The sequence below is a fragment of the Gopherus evgoodei genome, chromosome 18 (assembly GCF_007399415.2).
Source record: "Gopherus evgoodei ecotype Sinaloan lineage chromosome 18, rGopEvg1_v1.p, whole genome shotgun sequence".
Classification (NCBI taxonomy): domain Eukaryota; kingdom Metazoa; phylum Chordata; order Testudines; family Testudinidae; genus Gopherus; species Gopherus evgoodei.
Genome location: NC_044339.1, coordinates 1,390,928 through 1,399,342, shown reverse-complemented (window position 1 = coordinate 1,399,342; position 8,415 = coordinate 1,390,928).

Sequence of the window (8,415 nt, the reverse complement as noted above, 5' to 3'; positions counted from 1 at the left end):
CCCACAGCTCAACGCAATGGGCATAACCGTTGCACTCCTTGGACATCTGTGGAGTGCTCGCGTTAGTTGTGCTGACAGAATCATTTCCTAAGGTGCCCCAGCTCTGCCCCGGTAGCGGGCCAAAGGGAGGGCTTGCTTGTTTTCCTCTCAGAGGATCTCATCTTGGGTGATGGCGGACATCCCCACTTGTTATGATTTGGCTCATATTTCCCCGAGCCACATTACCGTGCATTCTACCAGGGCTCAGGCTTCATCTGCCGCCTTGCTGGCTCGTGTTTCTACCCACGAGACCTGTCGCGAAGCTCCATTGGTCCTCGGTCCTTACCTTTGCTTCGCAGTATGCCCTGGTTCAAGAGAGGCTGTAGCCTCTGGCTCGGCAGTTTTATTCTGCCACATTTCACTCCGACCCCACCGCCTTTGTAAGGCTTGGGATTCACCTAACTGGAATGGATATGAGCAATCACTCGAAGAAGAAAAGACGGTTACTCACCTTTGTAACTGTTGTTCTTCGAGATGTGTTGCTCATATCCATTCCGCACCCGCCCTCCTTCCCCACTGTCGGAGTAGCCGGCAAGAAGGAACTGAGGAGCGGGTGGGCCGGCAGGAGTATATATGGAGCGCCATGGTGGCGCCACTCTAGGGGGCGACCTGCCGGCCCACTGAGTTGCTAGGGTAAAAGTTTTCCGACGAATGTGCACGCGCGGCGCGTACACCTAACTGGAATGGATATGAGCAACACATCTCGAAGAACAACAGTTACAAAGGTGAGTAACCGTCTTTTCTTGTGCTGGCAGCTGGAGGCAATGACCCAGCCCTGCGCTGGCCTGGCAGCAGCAGCTGGACCCTGGTCCCTCAGTGACTTGCTAGCTACTGGCCCTGGCTGGTTTGGTTCCTGCCCCACTCTCCTGCCCCAGCTGGGCAGCGTTCAGTTTCTGCTGCTTCCCCACCTCCTGGCATCCTGCTCCCTGCCCTACTGTCACGGGGGTCACTCGCCGCTGGGGCACCTCGATGTGGCCATGTCTGGGGATTAGCTCCTGTCAGTTCTGATGACTCCTCCCCTGCCCCACCCCACATTGCTCACACTGTGTCGTCCCCCTGCTCCCCCCCCCCCCCGGCTCTCTAGGGCTTGTGGTGCTGCCTCTGTGACTCAGCCCTTCACCCAGGTCATTGTACAGTCCTGCCCTTCAGGATATCAAAGTCCCACTGGATCTGCAGGCTGCATGTCATTCCAGGTGGTCTTCTGGCCCAAGGCCAGGTCCTGTGCCACCTTCTCAGTGGCTGGTAGGGGAACCTGGGTCCACCCACTACTCCAGATTCCAGCCAGGGCTGCCCGGGGGCGGGGAGGGGCAAGTGGGGCAATTTGCCCCGGGTCCTGCAGAGGCCCCGCAAGCCCTGGCCAAGAATCCGTTCTCTGGCTAGAGGAGCCTTTTTAATTTTTACTCACCTGGTGGCAGTCCGGGTCTTCAGCGGCTTTTCAGCGGCGGGCCCTGCACTTGCTCCAGATCCTCGGTGGTGGGCCCTGCGCTCGCTCTGGGTCTTCGACGGTTCTTCAGCGGCAGCTCCTTCTGTGCTGCCGCAGACACAGAGTGAGTGAAGGACCCACCGCAGACGTGGAGCGAGTGAGGGACCCGCCACGGATGCAGAGCGAGTGAGGGACCCGCCGCAGATGCGGAGCGCCATCCGGTGAGTACAAGCACTGCAGCGGGTGGTGCCTTTCTTTATGTCTGCTCCCCCGCTTTGCCCCAGGCCCTCTGAACCCTCTGGCCGGCCCTGGTTCCAGCCCAGAGATCCTATGCATAGCAACTACAGTCTGCTGGCTCCCAGATCCTGCTGCTATCCCTAGCCTCCTTGCCATTTCCCCTCTCCATCTTCTTGCCCCACTTCTGCGTTTAGGAGTCTGAACTCCCTCCCCCCAGGGAGTGACCGCCAACAACTTCCCTTGCAGCTCCCCTCTTCTTCTTTGTTTCCAGGTCACTGCATGGCGCAGCAGCCGCAGACACGAAACCACGACCGCCACCCACCACAGCTTTCACATTAGCAAAAATCTGTATCCTCTTACTCAGCCCTGCATCCTTAAACAAGCCCAGGGATGCTTTTTTACTGCTACCCCACTTCCCCGGTCCTCAGACAATGCTTTGTCGCCTTGAGGCATCTCAGAGCTTCATAAAGAATCTTTCTTTCTGTCTCATTCTCTCTGCATTGCCCCAGCAGATACTCAGCTCTTTCTTGGCCTTTGCATGTGTCACACAATGGCTCTTTGGGCTTGTTTAGTCAATGTGAATTCCCATTTCAGTTACTGTAACCTGGTAGCCCTCTAAATACAGTGACTGCCCCTCTTCTACCATAGTATTCAGCATGCCATTAGCCTTGCGTTGAGGGCATCATTCATTCTCTTTGGCCCATGGTTCTTGCTAATCCTTCTTAAGTTCTCTCTTAACCAAACTTCTGGAGTCCTGTTTACTCAGATGGGTGTCCAGACCAACCTTCTCCTTTGGAAGGCATTTTTTGCTGTTTTATCTGCCATTTCATTGCCCGATATCCCAACGTTCGCTGGGATCCACACTAGGACTGTATGGACACCTAGTGGTATTAGCTCCTTAGCTGAGACCAATATTCCATTGATAAAGTCAATCCTGCATTCCGAGGCTCCTTTTCTGATCCACAGTGTATACGATAATGCGTCAGACAGGACAGCAGTCAGAGCTGGGTGTGCAGCCCTTAGCCAGTGCTAAGTGCCAACCATTTGCCCATCAGTTTGGCCATTATAATGACCACACAATTGGATAGTCTCCAAATTCAGGGCTACAAAAGGCTGTTCCCTCTCTACCCGTGTTGCCATCTCTAGAGCTTTCGATAACGACTTGGCCACGCTGGCCCCAATTGCCACATACAAACTCCGAAAACGTAGTCATCACGTTGAATGGTCCTGCTTTTCCCTTTGTTTGATCTCACAATTCCAAATCCTCAGCTGGAGAGGCAGCCGTTGAGCTATGGCTTGATTTCCCATGACTAAAGATTTCACTTTCTTCCAGTTCTTCCTTTTCACCCAAATCTTTTATCATCTTTTGACCCTGTTGGCACATAGGTGTTTCTAGTGCCCAGATATTTCTTGTCTGCTTAATTCCCAACAGTCTTTGTATATTTGTTCAGTGCTCGTACTGTTCCATTAACCTTTGCCCAGATGGTTACCTCTAAGTTTCACTCTTAACTGTACAGGCACTTCTCCGGCTGCTACCTGCAGCCCACACGACGGAGTTGGAATACTCGCACCACATGTGAGTGAGAGCTTGGGCTGGGCTTGGGTCTCATTTTGTAAGTGTTGACCTAGAAGCTGAATGAAGGCTTGAAATCCCTAATCAACAGCTGGTATTAGTGCCCTCCACAGCACCCTCAGCCTGTTCTCACCCGCACCCAGCAACACCTGAAAGCAGATTCATCCCATCTTTACACTGTCTTGATATTCTCCTTACATAACTCCCAGGAATGTACCTCAGTGAACTGCCTGGGCTCTTCCTGCACAGGGAGAGGTTCCATTCTGCCCCAAGCCTCCTGTGGGTGAATAGCATTTCCGCTGTTTTAGTGAGTGAGAACTGAAATCCCCAAATAGCTCCCCATTCTGATCTCCTCTGAGCACCTCACTGCATCTCTCCACAGCTATCTTCTCTCTTCTGTGGGATACCATGTAACCCCTCTGCCTGTCTGAGTGGGCAGCAGCAAGGACTGGGTTCAGTGTCTAGGGGTTCCATTTCCATAACACAATGCAAAACCCGCTCAAGCCCCAAGTGAGTTTGGCAGGATCCTTTTCCCCTCAGGGTCTTAAGTCCAGCAACCCAAAAATCACCCAAAAGTCCAACAACCCAACAACCTCTGTCAGGGCAGCCCCAGAGTTCAAAAGTTTATCTGCAGAGTTTTACCACCCCCAGCCTGGGTGGAAATGGAAGGGAGGGGCACGCGAAGCATTAAGAGGCACCTTACATGGTCCGAGACCAACTGCCCCGCCTCTCCGTGGGGCTCTGCTGCAGCCTTCCCCATGAGCTGCTCCACTCCGCCCCACTCCACTCCACTCGCCATCCCGTGGGCCACTCCAGCCGTCCCACAAACTGCTCAGCTCTGCCCTGCTAGCCACTTAGCAACATATCTTCAGGCTCCCCCACTAGATAACACAGCACTCAGTGATCTCAGCTGTTAGTAATTTTAGCTCTTCAAGTGTTTTCAGCTCATAGTAGGGAAGCCCCAGTGCTGGTGCACCATTGGCCCAAAGCAAATTCAGCACACCAGCCTGTAACTAGACTCTTAATAAAATCAAAATTAATGCTGCTATTTAACAGTGGAGTGAAGGTGCAATTGGTGTTTCAGACCCTCAAAGGGTGGGGCCCATCCCCTCAGGTACAAATGCCTATCCTCAGCCTCTCTCCATTCACTGGGGTGGGGGGGGGGGCGTTTGGAACCCATGTCCCTTGTCCAGTGAGTGCTACTAAGTTGATGGTGAAATTCTCTGTCATAAAACAGGTTCATAGTCCCTCATTCACATAATCAGGGTAACACCACTTTATTCTTCCTGCCCCAATAACAGAGAAACTGGGGATCCCACAGCAGCCAAAGTGACCATTTGGGCGGCTGTGGGCTCATGCTAGGCGGGGTGGGTGTGCCTATGCAAACAAGACCAGCCCCTGAAGTTCTTTTCCACAACTCACCACAATTTACCACCAGATGTCAGGGTAGAGCTCATCCTGACTCTGCTTACATCATATATCACAGCCTCCGCAAATAGGGTAATACCGGTTTCTGCCTGTGTGCTGTCAGGCGGATAGCTAATCGTACTGTTAGAAGGCTGGGCCGATAACACTCCCAGGGGCAATGCCATTAGTAAGTGTATAAATATTCAACAAAGCTACCCCCATCCTCACTTCTAGGTGCTGGAACGACGGGTGTGTGTGGGCTGCCGCACCCCCTGGCTTGAAGTGGTTTCCATCATACCCAGGGTTTACAGTTTGGTTCAATGGCTCTCAGCACCCCCACTACACACCTTGTTCCAGCACGTCGGCCCTCACTTGCTGGGTTCTGTCACTTCAGATGTCTCTTATCCACCAGAACATTCTTCCTTTAATTCCAGGACAGCTAGTTTATAGAGCAAGCCTTCCCTCCATAGCATGTCAGATGCTTTTTCAGGGTCCAAAAAGACAGCTGTCAGAAACTCTGTTCCTCCTGGTTTTGTATTTCTGTTTCTAATCTTGTAATGTGATCAGCTCTGCATCACCCTTTCCTGAGTCCACTTTGTACACAGTTGATAATTTCATTTTTTTTCCAAGTATGGTACTAATTTCTCATTCTTTCCGCACATGATTGGAGGGCTCTAGATCTGTATGCATCAAGTCTTGTGCATAATTTGCTAGGTTTTCCTGTCAGTAAAACCACTGCTTGCTTCCATTCTGCCCGTAGTATTTCTTTCCACCATATGTTACATAATTTCAGTAACATTCTTAAACTCCCTCCTGGCAGGTACTTAAGCATTGCACTGCACATGCTATATTTACCTGGGGCTGTATTTTTACTCTTGTCTGTAGCTTTTCTGAGTTCCTGTATGCTGACATATTAGTTAGGTGTCATCTTTATATTCTACCTAGCCATGTAAGAGACCACCATCTTCTTCCGCAAACATTCCTTTTTGTTCACAAAACTTTTAACTTTGATTTGTATCACTACTAACTTTTTGGAACTTCTTTGCTAAAATGTCCACTTTTCCTAGGTTACACCTTTCATCTTTATCATTTACCATAAGTCCAGGTATAAATTTGGTTTTATTCATTCTTTCACTCATTCATTCTTTTGGTTATGTAGCTTTGAAACCTTGGGATCTTTGGCATTCCTGACAATACTTTTTCCAGCTTTCCCTCTTTGCCTTTTTCATAATTCTTTGTGCCACTGCTTTCTCTCTTGCTATTCATTGTAGTTTTTGTTTGTATGTATGTAGACATGCCTGCATGCCTTCCTGCTTTCTTTAACTGCTGCTTTACAGTCTTCGTTCCACCAGGGAACTGGATTTCTGAGTTTGTGGCATTCAGTGTCTGACAGATAGCTAGGCTGGCTGCTGCTACAACTCCCTTTATTCTATTATCATGAAATGCCTCTAGATTATCACTTATACAATTGGTACTTCGACACTCAGCCCGCTTACTCTTAAAGAGTCCTCAGTTTGCTTTTCTAAGGCTCCTGGTAGGAATTCCTTCAGTGTTTTCAACATTACCTTGGCCATGATATGCAATTAGCACAGGGAAGTGATCACTTCCCATTCTATCTTTATAGATTTCCACGGTGCATTTATTTGCTATCCTCCTTGTTGCAATTCCCAGACAGTGGCGTAGCCAGGTGGAGGGGACAGGGGGAGCAATAAAAAAAAAAGGCGCCACCCGCTGCGGCCCTTTTACTCACTTGGCGGTGCTCTGGGTCTTCGGCAGCAGGCCCTTCATTCACCCCGGGTGTCTTCAGAGGAACTGAAGGTCCCGCCGCTGAAGACCCGGAGCGAGTGAAGGTCCCACCGCCGAAGTACCGCCGAAGACCTGGAGCGAGTGAAGGTCCCGCCGCCGAAGTGCCGCCGAAGACCTGGAGCGAGTGAAGGTCCCGCCGCCAGAGACCCAGTGCTGCCGGGTAAGTAAAATAAAATAAAAGCGCCGCAGCGGGTGGTTTCTTATTTTTTTTTTATTGCTCCCCCGGGTGAGTACAAAGGCGCCAGGAAATTGACAAGGCGCCGATTGTCCTCAGTGGGGGAGCAGCCACTCCCCCTGCTTCCCCCAGCTACGCTGCTGTTCCCAGATCTAAATATGCAAAGTTTCCAGTCTCCAAATTAACCATAGCAGGTGTTCTAGGACTGAGCAACAAACTGTTCCAGGCATTTGCCATTTTAATCAGCTTCCCCAGAATTCATTATGGCTATTGCGGTCTCCACTAATAATATCCAGGCCTTTGACACCCAACTCCTCCCCTTCAAGATTGTCTAGTGTTTTATATCAATTGTAAACAGTACAGATTCATAGAAAGGTGCTAGTATTTTGCAGAGGACTCTCAACAGGTTTGTACTTAAAATGTACGTTCTGTTCATCTATATCTACAGATCACTCCTCTTGTTACTTCTCTGTCACACCTGATTACATCAGATCCTGGAAATCTAAACAATGTTTCCTGTATGTATATCACATCAGGTTTGTTGTTCATTTCAGAACCACTTGCCATGTGTTATTACACTATGTGTGTTCCAGCAAAAAGCCATTAGGACCATGTTGTTTAAACTACATTGTCTTCCTTTAAACTTGCAGGATACAGTCTTTCGAGAGATTACCTACATGCAAATACGATTCTGCCATTTTTATTATGTTTATTCTTTCAATCTTCTTCCCTGTCTGTAAAGTGCAATTAATCACTTCTGTCATAAATGCTACAAATTCCTCTGTGCCTACAAGCAGCACCTCTCCATTTATTCCCCTGATATTCACTCTACTGCCCTGAACTGAAGATTGTTGTATCAGCAGCTTTTCCCCCTCACTGGCATTTTCCGCCTTCTCCACACTTGGCTGTGAATATTTTTTGGTAGCTTCTGCATAAGATACATTATGGGTCATTTTAATTTTCTGTCTCTCTCTCTGGTTTGACAGACCCTTTGTCTGCTGCACTGCGCGTATCCCACAACTGCTGCATTTTCGTTCTGTTTCTTCTTTGCAGACAGTTCTCGGCCGAGTGTTCTCCACATTCCCACGTCTTCCCCTCCCAGACAGCTGCCACATGCCCAAACCTGGGACACTTACAACAGGATAGATGGTTTAACTCAAGAGTTGACACCTTCTATTAACCCTTTTGGTACCGTATGTTACTCGAATGGCTCTGGTTGGTTTTTGTTCTCCCCTCTCCTGCTAATCAGCCACTTAACAAGCAGCACTTGGTCTTCACCTGGACCCCATTTAAATTTCAGTCTCTGTCACATCTAGTGGAATCCCTGACGTTTCCCCTCTTGCTTCTGCCATGAAAAGGTAATTGGCAAATTACTTTTACTTTCCCTAAAACTGTCATTTAAAGAACTTTGTCAGCCTGTTCTTATGTCTCCTTTTAGTAATAAATCTCCACTTGCATTCTGAATAGATCCCCCATGTGACAGGTTGGATCACAGAAACCCCCTTGGGACTGCCAACTGATGTGCCAAGACTACTTCTGCCCCTGCCAACTTGGGACTCCAGCACCCTGTCTTGTTGAGCCAGACATGCCCGTCTGCTCCAACACAGACCCAGGGTCTGAACCACACGCCCTAAAGCTGCAGACTTAACTGAAAGCAACTTAAGAAGTGCTCCTGTCTTTAACACTCAGATACTCAACTCCCAATGCGATCCAAACCCCAAATAAATCCATTTTACCCTAAAGCTCATAAATTAT